We start from the raw sequence: 15,968 nt of genomic DNA on the forward strand, positions 1-15,968 counted from the left end.
TTTTTAGTAGAGACGGGGTTTCACCATGTTGACCAGGATGGACTCGATCTCTTGACCTCGTGATGCCCCCGCCTCGGCCTCCCAAAGTGCCTAATTTGTATTTTTAGTAGAAATGGGGTTTCACCATTTTGGCCAGGCTTGTCTCGAACTCCTGACCTCAGGTGATCCACCTGCCATGGCCTCCCAAGGTGCTAGGATTACAGGCTTGAGCCACCGCGCCTGGTCAGTATTTTTTCCTTTTTTTTTTTTGAGACAGAATCTCACTTTGTTGCCTAGGCTGGAGTGCAGTATCGTGATCTCAGCTCACTGCAATCTCCGCCTCCCGAGTTCAAGCGATTCTCCTGCCTCAGCCTCCTGAGTAGTTGGGATTACAGGCGCCGAACACCATGCCCAGCTAATTTCCCTATATTTAATAGGGACAGAGTTTCACAATGTTGGCCAGGCTGGTCTCAAACTCTTCAGGTGTTCCGCTCGCCTCAGCCTCCCAAAGTGCTGGGATTACAGGCATGAGCCACTGGGCCCGGCCTTAGCTATTTTTAAGTTTACAGTTCTGTGACATTAAGTACATTCACGCTATTGGGAAACAGATGTGTGAGTTTTTCATCTTGTATATCCGAAACTCTACACCTATTAAACAACAGCTCCCCTTTTCCCCCTCCCCTAGCCCCTGGTAACCACCATTATTTCTGTTTCTACAAATTTGACTACTTCAGATAATCTCATGTAAGTGAATCCTGCCATGTCTGTTTTTTGTGACAGACTTATTTTAATGTGATGTCCTCAAGACTCATCCATGTTGTAGCATGTGACTGGATTTATTTCCTTTTTAAGGATAATACTCCATTGGATGTATATATCATATTGTTTATGCACTGCACCCACTAATGGACTTTTAGGTTGCAACTGCCTCTTGGTTATTGCAAATAGTGCTGCTGTGACCATGGGTGTGCAAATAGTTATTTGAGCCTCTGCTTTCAGTTGTTTTGGATGTATACCTCAAAATGAGATTGCTGGGTCAAGTGATAATTCTATTTTTAATTATTATTATTTTGAAAGAACCCAGGCCACTGGATTTTTTTTTTTTTTTTGAAGAACCCCTGTACTACTTTCCATAGCACATGCACCATTTTACAGTCTCGCCAGTAGTACACAAGAGTTCCAGTCTCTCCACATCCTTGCCAATACTTTTTTTTTTTGATGGCCATCTTTTTTTTTTTTTTTTTTTTTTTTTTTTTTTTTTTTTTTGAGACGGAGTTTCGCTCTTGTTACCCAGGCTGGAGTGCAATGGCGCGATCTCGGCTCACCGCAACCTCCGCCTCCTGGGTTCAAGCAATTCTCCTGCCTCAGCCACCTGAGTAGCTGGGATTACAGGCACGCGCCACCATGCCCAGCTAATTTTTTGTATTAGTAGAGACGGGGTTTCACCATGTTGACCAGGATGGTCTCGATCTCTTGACCTCGTGATCCACCCGCCTCAGCCTCCCAAAGTGCTGGGATTACAGGCTTGAGCCACCGCGCCCGGCCCGATGGCCATCTTAATGGGTGTGAGATATCTCATTGTGGTGGTTTTGATTTGTAAATCTCTGCTGACTAGTGATGTTGAACATCTTTTCATATACTTTTTGGCCATTTATTTATATATTATCTTTGGAGAAATGTCTGTTCAAGGCCATTTCGTTTTTTTTTTTTTCTGAGACGGAGTCGTGCTCTGTCACCCGGGCTGGAGTGCAATGGCCGATCTTGGCTCACTGCAACCTCTACCTCCCGGGTTTAAGCAATTCTCCTGCCTCAGCCTCCCAAGTAGCTGAGATTACAGGCATGTGCCACTACACCCAGCTAATTTTTGTGTTTTTAGTAGAGACAGGGTTTCAACATGTTGGTCAGGCTGGTCTTGAACTCCTTACCTCGTGATCTACATGTCTCAGCCTCGCAAAGTGCTGGGATTACAGGTGTGAGCCACCGTGCCCAGCCTCCTTTCCCATTTTTTAAATTATATTATTTGATTTTGTATTGTTGAATTGTAGAAGTTCTTTATATTCTGGATTTTTTTTTTTTTTTGAGACAGAGTCTCGCTCTGTCCCCCACACTGGAGTACAGTGGCGCAATCTCAGCTCACTGCAACTGCTACCCCCTGCCCCGCCCCACCCTTCAAGTGATTCTCCTGTCTCAGGCTCCCAAATAGTTGGGACTACAGGCATGCACCACTACACCTGGCAAATTTTTGTATTTTTAGTAGAGGTGGATTTTCACCATGTTGTTCAGGCGGGTCTCAAACTCCTAACCTCAGGTGATCAGCCCACCTCATCCTCCCAAAGCACTAGGATTACAGGCATTAGCTACTGCACCCAGCTTATATATTTTCTTTCTGGATATTAACACCTTATTAGATACATGATTTGCAGATATTTTCTCCCATTCTGTAGGTTGTTTTTTCACTTCGTTGATTGTGTCTTTTTTTTTAAATTTTTTTTTCTTTTTTTGAGACAGAGTTTCGCTCGTTACCCAGGCTGCAGTGCAATGGCGCGATCTCGGCTCACCGCAACCTCCGCCTCCTGGGTTCAAGCAATTCTCCTACCTTAGCCTCCCGAGTAGCTGGGACTACAGGCATGCGCCACCATGCCCAGCTAATTTTTGTATTTTTAGTAGAGATGGGGTTTTACCATGTTGACCAGGATGGTCTCGATCTCTTGACCTCGTGATCCACCCGCCTCGGCCTCCCAAAGTGCTGGGATTATAGGCATGAGCCACCACGCCCAGCGATTGTATCTTTTGATACACAAAATGTTTTATGTCTGATATAGTCCCATTTGTTTATTTCTGGTTTTGTTGCGTGTGCATTTGGTGTCATATCCATGAAATCATTGCCAAATCCAGTATTATGAAGTTTTCCCTCTACATTTTCTTCTAGGAGTTTTATAGTTTTAGGTCTTACATTTAGGTCATTTTAACCAATTTTACATGTACAGTTCAGTGACATGAGCTACATTCAGATGTTGTGCAATAGTCATGGTGATCTTTCCAAAATGTTTTCATCACCGCAAGCAGAACCTCTGTAACCATTAAGCAATAACTCTCCATTTCCCCCTTCCCCCAGCCTCTGGTATCCTTCAATCTATCTTTGTTTCTGTGAATTTGCCTATTCTAGATATTTCATGTAACTGGAATCATGGAATACTTGGCTTTTTGTGTCTGGCTAATTTCACTTAGCATGTTATTTTCAAGGTCCATGCATCGTGTTATAGTATGTATGAGGACTAATTTCCTTTTTTTCTTTTTGAGATGGAGTCTTGCTCTTGTGGCTCAGGCTGGAGTGCAGTGGCATGATCTCCGCTCACTGCAACCTCCACGTCCCAGGTAGCTGGGACTACAGGCATGAGCCACCTCTCCTGGCCAATATGATGAAACCCCATCTCTACTAAAAATACAAAAATTAGCCTGTAGTCCCAGTTACTCGGGAGGCTGAGGCAGGAGAATTGCTTGAACCTGGGAGCAGAGGTTGCGGTGAGCCGAGATCATGCCAGTGCACTACAGGTTGGGTGACAGAGCGAAACTCTGTCTCAAAAAAAAAAAAAAAATACAAACATGTCAGCACATATAAAGTAGTCTAACAATAATGCAAATCACTGTTTATAACATTTTAAATTTCTAATCTAGTCAGATTTCCTGTCTTTGTACAGCATTTTCAAAAAATGTGTTGTGTACTGAAAAGTATCACATGAAGAGAACAAAAGTTGACAAGTTTCTGCCTTTGCTTTATAGCTATAATATATGAATGGCTTTGTTAGAGAGGTGAACCAGTTTCTAGGTATTCTATGTTGTGCACAGATAAATTTGTAAATCTGTCATTAATGGCCTAGTTAGAATAAATAATACTTTCAGGTATGAACATTTCAAAGATACTCATAGGTCTCCCAGTTTGTTCTAGTGTGAAGAAACTTACTGAGAGTATCTGTGAGTTGCATGGAAGGCCTTTCTCCTATTTTTCTCCCTTAAAAAAATTTACATATATGTATGATAGGGGCTGGCATGATGGTGCATGCCTGTAATCCCAGCACTTTGGGAGACTGAGGCAGGCAGATTGCTTAAAACTCAAAGGAGCCAGGCGCGGTGGCTCACGCCTGTAATCCCAGCACGTTGGGAGGCCGAGGAGGGTGAATCACGAGGTCAAGAGATCGAGACCATCCTGGTCAACATGGTGAAACCCCGTCTCTACTAAAAATACAAAAAATTAGCTGGGCATGGTGGCGCGTGCCTGTAATCCCAGCTACTCAGGAGGCTGAGGCAGGAGAATTGCCTGAACCCAGGAGGCGGAGGTTGCGGTGAGCCGAGATCGCGCCATTGCACTCCAGCCTGGGTAACGAGAGCGAAACTCTGTCTCAAAAAAAAAAAAGAAAAAAAAAGACTTAAAGGAATTGGCAGTGCTTTGTATCCCTCTAGAGGAGCCTGTTCTGTATCGATAAACCCTGGTACACCTCACCATCGCTTGCTCCTAGCCTATATGCCATCTTCAAACTCTAAACTCTAAAAAGTCTGTAGAGTAACAATACTGAGCTCAGGAGTTTGAGACCAGCCTGGGCAACATAGCTAGACCTCATCTCTACAAAAAATACAAAAATTACCAGATGTGCTGGTGTGCACCTGTATGTAGTCTTAGCTACTCAGGAGACTGAGGTGAACAGATTGCTTAAGCCCTGGAGGTCTCAAGGCAGCAGTGAGATTGCGCCCTTGGGCCTGGCTTTAAAAGCTTTGAAAGCTTATCTTGGCTGGTTGTGGTGGTTCACACTTGTAATCTCAGCACTTTGGGAGGCTGAGGCAGGTGGGTCACCTGAGGTCAGGAGTTTTGAGACCAGCCTGGCCAGCATGATGAAACCCAGTCTCTGCTAAAAATATAAAAATTAGCCCAGCCAGGTGTGATGGCTCATGCTTGTGATCTCAGCACTTTGGGAGGCCAAGGAGGGTGGATCACCTGAGGTCAGGAGTTTGAGAGCAGCCTGGACAATATGGAGAAACCCTGTTTCTAGTAAAAATAAAAAAATTAGATGGGCATGGTGGTGGGCACCTGTAATCCTAGCTACTTGGGAGGTTGAGGCAGGCGAATTACTTGAACCCAGGAGGCAGAAGTTGCAGTGAGCCAGAATCCTGCCACTGTACTCCAGCCTGGGCAACAGAGTGAGACTCTGTCTAAACAAACAAACAAAAAACCAGGCCCAGTGACTTGGGTCTGTAATAATTGCAGATACTTGCCAAGGTGGGAGAATCACCTTGAGCTTAGGGGTTCAAGACTATCTTGGAACAACATAGTGGGACTCTGCCTCTAATTAAAAAAAAAAAGATGAAGGATTATTAAGGATTATTTTAACAAAAGATGAAGGGATAGACACATCAAAATGTAGGCTGGGCACAGTGGCTCACACTTGTAATCGCAGCACTTGGGGAAGCTGAGGTGGTAGGATCGCTTGAGACTGGGAGTTCAAGACCAGCCTGGGCAAAATAGCAGGACTCTGTCTGTAGAAAAAAAATAAACAAAAATAACCCGGTTGTGGTGGCACATGGCATAGTCCCAGCTAGTTGGGACGCTGAGGCGGGAGAATTGCTTGAGCCTAGGAGGTTGAAGCTGAAGTGAGCTGTGATCATGCCACTGGACTCCCGCTTGGGTAACATTGTGATACTCTATCTTAAAAAAAAAAAAAAAAAACGGGCCGGGCGCGGTGGCTCACGCCTGTAATCCCAGCACTTTGGGAGGCCGAGGCAGGTGGATCATGAGGTCAAGAGATCTAGACCATCCCGGTCAACATGGTGAAACCCCGTCTCTACTAAAAATACAAAAAATTAGCTGGGCACGGTGGCGCGTGCCTGTAATCCCAGCTACTCAGGAGGCTGAGGCAGGAGAATTGCCTGAACGCAGGAGGTGGAGGTTGCGGTGAGCCGAGATCGCGCCATTGCACTCCAGCCTGGGTAACGAGCGAAACTCTGTCTCAAAAAAAAAAAAAAAGATAAGCTTTTACTTGTCTTCTTGGAGATTCATAACTGATTTTGGTCTGCTTGATTATCTGTTTTTCCTCTCTTTGCTTTTAGAACCTACCCTCTCAGTTTTCTTTCTTTCTAGTATTAATATTACTCTTTAGTATTAGTATTACTATACAGTATTTAATAATACTACTCTCCATAGTAATATTAAACTCTAGAAGTTTAATATTAATCCTTGGGCATGGAAGTTTTGTCCAGGAAGTTCTTCAGTTGCTTTAAAGAGATATACTGCCTTCACAGTATTTAACACATAGGACTTTTTTTTTTTTTTTTTTTCCTGAGAGATTCTTGCTCTGTCACACAGGCTGGAATGCAGTGGTGAGATCTCAGCTCTCTGTGGCTCTCTCAGACTCAAGCAATCCTCCCACCTCAGCCTCCCAAGTAGCTGGGATCAGAGGCATACACCATCATGCCTGGCTAATTTTATTTTTTGTGGAGATATGGGTCTCACTATGTTGCCCAGGCTGGTTTTGAACTCCTGGGCTCAGGTGATCCTCCTGCCTCAGCCTCCCAAAGTGCTGGAACTACAGGCATGAGCCACTGAACCTCGCCAACATATAGGACTTGTTTTATGTCAGAGGGGACATATATACCTTTTTTCTTTTTCCCCAAACAACATGAACCATTCTTTTATTCAGAACTATTCTTTGATTCTTTTTTTTATTTTTATTTTGAGATAGAGTATTGCTCTGTTACCCAGACTGGAGTGCAGTGGTGCATTCTCATCTCACTGCAGCCTCTGCCTCTGGGGTTCAAGCTATTGTTGCATCTCAGCCTCCTAAGTAACTGAGATTATAGGCGGTCACCAACACACCCAGCTAATTTTTGTATTTTTATTAGAGGTGGGGTTTCGCCATGTTGGCCAGGCTGATCTCGAACTCCTGACCTCAAGTGATCTGCCTGCCTGGGCCTCCCAAAGTGTTGTGATTACAGGCATGAGCCACTGCACCTGGCCTATTCTTTGATTCTTGGTTTGTTTTTTTTTTGAGACTGAGTTTTGCTCTTGTTGCCCAGGCTGGAGTGCGATGGCGTGATCTCAGCTCACTGCAACCTCCGCCTCCTGGGTTCAAGTGATTTTCTGCCTCAGCCTCCTGAGTAGCTGGGATTATTGGCGTGCACCCTCACACCCAGCTAATTTTGCATTTTTAGTAGAGATGGGGTTTCACCTTGTTGGTCAGGCTGGTCTCAAACTCCTGACCTCAGGTGATTTGCCTGCCTCAGCCTCCCAAAGTGCTGGAATTACAGGCGTGAGCCACTGTGCCCAGCCATTCTTGTTAAATTTTGGTAATATAAATAGAATATATCATGGAAGTTCAAGTATTTCAGAAATAAAATTTGAACCAGGAATTAACTTCTGTAGCTTTGCTGAATGGAATGTCTACAAGATCCTAGTTGTTTGCTATTAATATAACCCTATAGTTACCAGAACACATATATTACAGTTACAGTATACTGAAATGGTGAAAAGGCGAGTATAATAGAAACAAGAAAATTTTGATTAAAATCTGGAGAATTGACCAGGTGCAGTGGCTCACGCCTGTAATCCCAGCACTTCAGGAGGCTGAGGCAGGTGGATCACGAGGTCAGGAGATGGAGACCATCCTGGCTAACAAGGTGAAACCTCATCTCTACTAAAAATACAAAAAATTAGCTGGGTGTGGTGGCACGCGCCTGTAGTCCTGGCTTCTTGGGAGGCTAAGGCAGGAGAATGGTTTCAATCTGTGAGGTGGAGGTTGCAGTGAGCTGAGCCTTCCACTGCACTCCAGCTGGGGTGACAGAGCAAGACTCCGTCTCAAAGCAAAACAAAAAAACAAAAAACAAAACACCAGGAAATGGTTTGAAAGAATGATGTGACTTGAATGGGCTTTATAAGCACAGCCTGGGAAGGATAGCTGTGACAGTTTGGAACAGTGGGTTTAGGGTACCACAACTTAACATTTCTGGGCCTGTTTTCCTGTCTTTAAAAAGGAGACACCAACTCAGAATAGTTAATGTGAGGATTAATTGAGGTAATTTATGCTAGGCACTGAACAGTACCTGATACAGTATTGATAATGCTGTTTCTTTTTCCATTTATAAAAATTGGCATATCACTTGTCTCTTGGATCAGTAATGCATTTCAGCCAAATGAAATAAGTAACACAGGTAAAATGCCCAGCAGTGTCATACATAGATGAGCAGCAGCTACTATGTCTGTGTTCCTTTTGTTTCCTCTTATAAGTGCATTTTGTTTTGCATTTTCTTGTGTTTGTTATGGCTTAAGGGGTAAGATGTATGTGTCTGAAATGCTTTGCTAAACAGGGCATTGTTCCTTGTGGAATACTTTGGTAATATGGTTTCCTAGATTCATGTTCACTGTCTCTGTTTTATGTAAAGGAGACTTCTGTGTTCAAAGAAAACTGAAAATTACAAATGAATATATTGGATTTGTAATAGGGGACACTTGGGTCTCTCTGTAGTTTAAAGTGACTAGAGATGAGTAGGGAGGAGGGCTCTAATATTTAGGGTTGTAATGCAGATTTAAGACTTAATCAGTTTTAGCTATTTGCTTTGTAAACTATATTGTATCAAGAGTCCTTATTTGCTGAAAACAGTTTTCATTCTTTTTTTTTTTTTTAGAGATGGGGTTGGGATGGTGGTCCATGATCTGCTATGTAGCCCAGACTGGTACAAACTCCTGGGCTCAAGCAATCCTCCTGCTTCAGCTTCCTGAATAGTTGGGATTAATTATAGAAGCGTACCACCATGCCTGCCTTGAAGACAGTTTCCTTGATGAGACCTTTGTAAAGCAACTTTGGCCTTGTCATAGAATTGGCTTAGAATCTTTTTAAAATGGAGGTTTCCTTATGGAATTCTAGTTATTTTTTAACCTCTGCTGTGCTGTGGAGGCCCCGAGTATATATTTGTTTATTTAACACTTCATCAAGTTCTGGATTTTTAAAGTTTTGGGCTTTTATTGGTGGTGGTTTTTTTCCGAGACAACGTCTCATTTTGTCACTCAGGCTGGAGGGCAGTGGTGTGATCGTGGCTCACTGTAGCCTCAACCTCCCAGGCTCAAGTGATCCTTCTCTATCTCAGCTTCCCAAGTAGCTGGGACTATGGGTGCGCAACACCACACTTGGCTAATTTTATATTTTTTTGTAGAGATGGAGTCCCACTGTGTTGCCCAGGCTGGTCTTGACCCTCTGGCCTCCAGCAATCCTCCTGCCTCAGCCTCCCAAAGTGCTGGGATTACAGGCATGAGCCGCTATGCCTGGCCTTCTTTTCCAATAGAGACAGGATCTCTCTTTGTTGCCCAGACTTGAGTGCAGTGGTACAATTAGAGCCTGGAATTCCTGGGCTCAAGTGATCCTCCAGCCTCAGCTTTCCCAGTAGCTGGGACTACAGGTATACGCCACTATACATGGGCTGATTTTAGTAGCTTTTGTAGCGATGGGATCTCTTCTGGTCTCGAACTCCTGTCCTCAAGTGATCCTCTTGTCTTGGCCTCCCAAAGTGTTGGGATTACAGGCATGAGCCACCGTGCTCAGCTTTATCAACAGGGCTGTGCATGGTCGTGCAAGTCGTGGATCACATGAGGCCAAAAGTTTGAGACCAGCCTAGCCAACATGGTGAAACCCTGTCTCTACTAAAAAGACAAAAAATTATCTAGATATGGTGATGCATGCCTGTAATTCCAGCTCCCTAAGTGGATGACACACAAGAATGGCTTGAACCCAGGAGGTGGAGGTTGCAGTGAGCCAAGATCACGCCACTACAGCTGGTGCAACAGAGAAACCTTGTCTCAAAAAGAAAAAAAAATCAGCCGGGCGCGGTGGCTTATGCCTGTAATCCCAGCACTTTGGGAGGCTGAGGCGGGTGGATCACAAGGTCAGGAGGTCGAGATCATCCTGGCCAACATGGTAAAACCCCGTCTCTACTAAAAAATAAAAAATTAGCTGGGCGTGGTGGCACGCGCCTGTAGTCCAAGCTACTTGGGAGGCCGAGGCAGGATAATTGCTTGAACCTGGGAGGCAAAGGTTGCAGTGAGCCGAGATCGCCCCGCTGCACTCCAGCCTGGTGCCTGGCAACAGAGCGAGACTCTGTCTCAAAAAAAAAAAAAAATAATAATAATAATCAACAGAAGCAAATATCAACAAGAATGACGAGTTCTGGTTTAGTGATTGCATTATATGATGGATCTCACTTAATTGAATTTGATGTGCCCCTTTTTTAGGTATGTTCATAGATGCAGATATGGCTTTATTTATTATAGTTTTCTTTGAGATGCAATTTTGCTCTTGTTGTCCAAGCTAGAGTGGAATGGTGTGATCTCAGCTCACTGCAGCCTCTACCTTCCGGGTTTAAGCAATACTCTTGCCTCAGCCTTCCGAGTAGCTGGGATTATAGGCACGTGTCACACTGCCTGGCTAATTTTTTGTATTTTTAGTATATAGAAACGCGATTTTACTGTGTTAGCCAGGCTGGTCTCAAACTCCTGACTTAGGTGATCTGCCCACCTTGGCCTCCCAAAGTGCTGCTATCACAGGCGTGAGCTACCATGCCTGGCCTGGTTTTATTTATTTATTTTGAGATGGAATTTCGCTCTTATCACCCAGCCAGAATGCAGTGGTACTATCTCATCTCACTGCAGCCTTTGCCTCCTGGGTTGAAGTGATTCTCCTGCCTCAGCCTCCTGAGTAGCTGGGATTACAGGCACCGCCACCACGCCTGGCTAATTTTTGTCTTTTTAGTAGAGAGGGGTTTCACTGTGTTGACCAGGCTGGTCTAGAACTCCTGACCTCCCGTGATCCACCTGCCTTGGCCTCTCGAAGTGCTGGGATTCCAATTGTGAACCTCTGTGCCCAGCCAAGTAGTTTCCATTTTCATAGTAACATTGCTACTCTTCAGCAAAATAAAAAAAGTGTCACCACTTTCTCTCTGTTCTTTTACCTCTTTGTTTCCTGTGAGATTGAGGTAAACTCTTGCAGTCTGTGAATATGTGTGATGTTGGTGATAATGTGGGATAACTAATAGTCTTCTGTGAATAGACTGTCTTTTTTAACCCAGTATTATTTGGACATCTGTTTTTATTAATTTCTGTTTTGTACAGATAATTTACTGTAGGCTTCTTCTAGTTTCTTTGTACTTCCAGCTTTTGTGTATGGGAAACATTCTACTTTTCTGCTCCAGTCCCCTTCCCTCACACTGCAGTCACATACATAGCTCAGCTAGTGTTTCTTTCCTGGATGAATTCTATGTGTCTGGGTGATGCTGCTGCTAACTCACCATGCTAGATTGGGTGGGATATTTTCAATGAGAAACACTTGTGCCATTTATTGGCTGCTTGCCTGATTCCTTTTTTTTTTTTTTTTTAAGGCAGAGCCTCACTTTATTGCCCAGGCTGGAGTATAGTGGTGCAGTCTTGGCTGACTGCAGCCTCTGCCTCCTATGTTCAAGCAGTTCTCTGCCTCAGCCTCCCAAGTAGCTGGGATTACAGGCGCCTGCCACCACACTAGACTAATGTTTGTATTTTTAGTAGAGGTGGGAGTCTCACCATGTTCACCAGGCTGGTCTTGAACTCCTGACCTTGTGATCCACGCGCCTTGGCCTCTAAAAGTTCTGGGATTACAGGTGGCAGCCACCGCGCCTGGCCCGCATGCCTAATTTTGAGTGCTCTCTGAGCAAGAATCTTGTGGGGGCCAGGGAGTGAAAGGAAGTCAGGGTGGTGGTGACAGCTTGAAAATGCGTAACTATTTGACATTTGTCAGCTAGTGGGTGATTACTGCATGATGAAGCAGTACTGCTTTGTGTTCAAAGTCATTTTAAGCCTTATAGCAGGCCTTCAACGAGGATATTTTACTGGAAGCTGTTTATGTGGTAAAAGATTATTTATTCCTTAGGTCCATATTTCTTAGATGGCTAGAGCAAGAGGAGCAGACATCACATTTTGTGCTTAGGAATGTTCTTCAGCCCCTCCCTGCACATGATTCAATTTCTGTTTGTCATTTAGTGCACAGCTAACCTTTTTCTTGAGGCTTTTCCTGTCCATTCATTCCTGTACCTGATTTAGTATTTTATTGATATATTTTATTATTTCAGCAAGATTGTAAGCTTTTTGAGGATGGAAACTGCCATACTGCTTAGTGTATTGCATATACTTTAGGGAAGTGCTTCAGGCACATAGTCCCTACTCTAATTATACTCTATGACCTAGCCCCTCTTGTAATATCTTATTGCACCAGAGGTGGACACCTGGCCCAAGCTGGGCAAATCAGTTTATCCTGGGAATTTGAGATTGGAACTGAGATTCAAGTCTTTAGGATACAGTCACCTACATTCGGAGGACTCAGGACATAAACTCAGGTGCTGAGCTTTATGCAGTGGCAGTATTGTAGCCAATGAGGTTTATCTGAGGTGTGATTATTGCTTATTGAGAACTTTTCCCAATACCCCACCATGACGACTTGAAATATAGTTGGTGTTGGCAATTTTTGGCAGTCTCTACAGGGACTGAATCATAAAAAAAAAAAAAAAAACCTCAGATGCTGGTATGCAGCCAAGTTCAGGCTCGTTCGTTCGTACATGTGGAGGCAATGAAGGGCATTCTGTAGGGAGGGAGAAGTAAGTAGATTTCATCTAGAAAGAAGTGTAGATGAGAAATGCAGCTCTGGGGAGAGGGCAGCCATCCACATGCAGAATAGAAATCTGGATGCGTTAAGACTTTCCATGTGTAGGCCTGTTTGGAGTTCTTGAGATGCTCTGGTACCCTTTCAGTTAATTCTAGTTTTTGTTTAAGCTTTCTGTTATTTTCAGCCAAAAGAACTTTGAGTTGGACTTAGTACAGAGCTCTACACAGCACTTCTAAAATTCATTTGAAATTTAGAATAGTCCTGTCTGGGATCATGGCTCTTGGAGAGAGTACTCTTTTTCCCCCCAGTACCCTCCCCAGCCCTAGGCAAAAGGCTGCCGAAGGTCTTGGCTCCTTCTTCAGTGTGTGTATTTGCATTTGCTGTTTAGAATGCTTTGCCAGATCAAGATTATGAGTTTGTTTTTTTAACAAGTTTTTTTATGATTATTTGTTTATAATTTTTTTTTAGGAATACAAGCCTGTTAAAAATAATACTGCTATTTCAGATAGAAATCTTAAAGTGAGCCATCAGTTTTAGAGAATTTTTGTTTGTAAGGCATATGGATTCCGTCTTTTCTTCATTTCTAGTTAAGTGGTGTTTGTTTTAGTTTCCTGATTGTTTTTCTTAAAAAAAATGTTGATGGGCTTGAGTGGAACACAATAATGTGGGTTGAATGGCTGTTGAGACTTTAAACAAAGGGTAATGGTGAGTGGCAGTGTGCCCAGTTGATGAAGTCTGTCTGGTCCCAGCTCAGTTAGTAACTTCATGAATGATCTGTGAGAGGAGCATCACAGTGGTGTTTTTCTCTTTGAGAAATGTTAATGAGGGAGAGGGGGAAGCTCTGAGAAAGACAGCTTAGTACTTCTAATGTGATTTTTTTTTTCCTGTGATCTTTTGGTTTCTGTAAAATTGAAAGACTTTATTCCAGAGAAATGTAAAAATTTCCTGTAATAGTAGTGAGCAGGGATTAAAGAGACAAGCTAGTTTTGAAATGGAGGCTTTTTTTTTTTTTTTAATAAGTTTGAAGTTCCCAATATGTATTTCAAATCACGGGGGTTTGGGAGATGTTCACACAATTAGTGTCTGTCTCAGATTTTGGACACTAGGACAAATTCCAGATTGCTCAATCACTCGATTCACATGTTCAAGCAGACCAGAGTCACTGGCTTGCTTCTAACCTTTAACAAATGTAATCAGTGAGGTAAGAGTGGTAGGGACTATTTCTCCTCCCAGGCTGGATTGCACTTTAGGAGGCCAAAGTGGGCAGATCTTGAGCTCAGGAGTTGAGACCAGCCTGGACAAATAAGTGAGACCAGGTCTTTACAAAAATTAAGTGGGCATAAGGGTGTATGCCAGTAGTCCCAGCAACTAGTGAGACTGAGGTGGGAAGATGGCTTGAGCCCAGGAGGCAAATGTAGTGAGCCACTTGTGCCACTGCACTCCAAGCCTGGTGACCAACCTGTCTCAAGTATTGTCTTCCCGTTTTTACCCTGTATTCCTCTAGTCAATCTCAGCTGCCACAATTAGATAGATGGAAAATGCAAGGACATGTTTTTCTTGCATCTGTAGTGAAGACCTTAGCAGCAGATAGTAACTGCTCCAGGTCTGTCAAATAGATGCATTGAAATGGAGATTTATATACAATCTGGTACTCAGCTAACTACATTCTGTCTTCTATACGTAGATATGTAGAATAGAAAAAGCCAGAAGACATTATTTGATATCAGAGGTCAAACGGTGATTGCAAATCTATCTAAACAATATTATGGGCCAGGCATGGTAGCTCATGCCTGTACTACTAGCACTTCAGGAGGCCGAGGCAAGATGATTGCTTGAGGAAGGAGTTTGAGACCCAGCCTGGGCAAATACAGGAATCCTGTCTCTACAAAACAAAATTATTTAGCCAGGCATGGTGGTGCACACCTGAGTCCTAGCTGTTTGGGAGGCTAAGGCAGGAGGATTCCTTGAGCCCAGGAGTTGGTGGTTACAGAAAGCTATGATCGTGTCACTGTACTCCAGCTAGCCTGGGCGAAAAAGTGAGACCCTGTCTCTTTAAAAAAAAAAAGAAAGAAAGAAAACAGAATGATTATGCTTTTATGTGTTGAACCCAATGCTGTGCACAGAGGAAATTTTACAGTCCATGTCCATAGTGTTTCCTGCGTACTGGGGCCTTGCATAAAGTAGATATTTGGTAATTATTCGTTGACTACTCCATGTCTAGTCAAATGACACTTTAATTTTATGTTTTGGAACAGTTCAGTATTAAGGATTAGTACTAGGAGAAAGACTTAACATTGAAATTCTGTGGATTTAAGTCATTTTCTTCTGAAGATAGAAGACTTTCAAAACTCCAAGGAGTTATCTGGGAAAAAAATGTAAGCAGCTTTCCATCAAAAGACATTATGTTTAAGATTTGTACTGTAAAAACCTTGTGGAGCTCTGATCTTGAAACCTCGTATTTTATATTGCCTGAACAGTCTAAAGGCTCTTAGACAACTCTGATTTTGGCTCAGTTTTCAGTAGCTCCAGAGAATAAGAAAAGGAGAATCTGATACTGTTGGCAGTCTGCACTTTTGCTTCTCTGGGCCAAGGCATGTTTTTCCAAATAAAATCAAGGAAATTGTAAACCAGTAGTAAAAACGAGTAAAGCATCCAGGAAACGAGTAAAGCATCCAGGAATTTGCCTCCTCTCATGTCCTGTTTTCTCCTTTTTTGTTTCTAGGCTATCTGATATTAAACTAATGTGGCAAAACTATCCTCTGGGCTTGTCCTTCCTACTTCCCCTTTCAAGTTTATGGGAAATAATTATTTAAAGATACTATATTTATTATATATTCATTTTTTATTACATGCTGTTCCTGTTTAATAGCCTCTGGATACATTTACAAGCGCATTTTTAATTTTTAATTTTTTTTGAAATGGGGTCTCACTCTTTCACCCAGGCTGGAGTGTAGTTGTAACTACACTCCAGTAGTAACAGGGTTTCACCATGTTGGCCAGGCTGATCTTGAACTCCTGACATGACCTCAGGTGATCTGCCCACCTTGGCCTCCCAAAGTGCTTGAGATTACAGGCATGAGCCACCGCACCCAGTCTACAAGTACAATTTTTTAGAAAGCTTGTACACCTCTTTACTGAACTAATTTGGATTATAGATAGTATTGGGAAACTATTTTAAAGACAGTCTCGCTCTGTCACCCTGAATGGAGTGCAGTGGTGCAGTGTTGGCTCACTGTAACCTCTGCCTCCCGGGTTTAAGTAATTCCTTGTCTCAGCCTCCAGAGTAGCTACTATAGGCCCTTGCTACTATACCCAGCTAATTTTTCTATT

General features: G+C 43.2%; 1 protein-coding gene and 2 non-coding genes across 3 annotated transcripts in view; 2 read left to right on the forward strand and 1 right to left on the reverse strand.

Annotated features, from left to right (window-relative positions):
• Window positions 1-15,968, forward strand: part of CELF1 (CUGBP Elav-like family member 1) — a 94,229-nt gene that overhangs the window by 4,791 nt on the left and 73,470 nt on the right. The gene's annotated exons all lie outside the window — the stretch shown is intronic.
• On the forward strand, window positions 12,379-12,519 carry LOC135270376 (U4 spliceosomal RNA). The gene has a single exon (XR_010338522.1). It is a non-coding gene; the product is annotated as a U4 spliceosomal RNA (small nuclear RNA).
• On the reverse strand, window positions 14,127-14,260 carry LOC135270312 (small nucleolar RNA SNORA31). Its single transcript, XR_010338472.1, has one exon. It is a non-coding gene; the product is annotated as a small nucleolar RNA SNORA31 (small nucleolar RNA).

This window comes from Aotus nancymaae, unplaced genomic scaffold (genome assembly GCF_030222135.1).
Source record: "Aotus nancymaae isolate 86718 unplaced genomic scaffold, 86718_ANA_hifiasm-v0.15.2.pri h1tg000059l, whole genome shotgun sequence".
NCBI classification, from domain to species: domain Eukaryota; kingdom Metazoa; phylum Chordata; class Mammalia; order Primates; family Aotidae; genus Aotus; species Aotus nancymaae.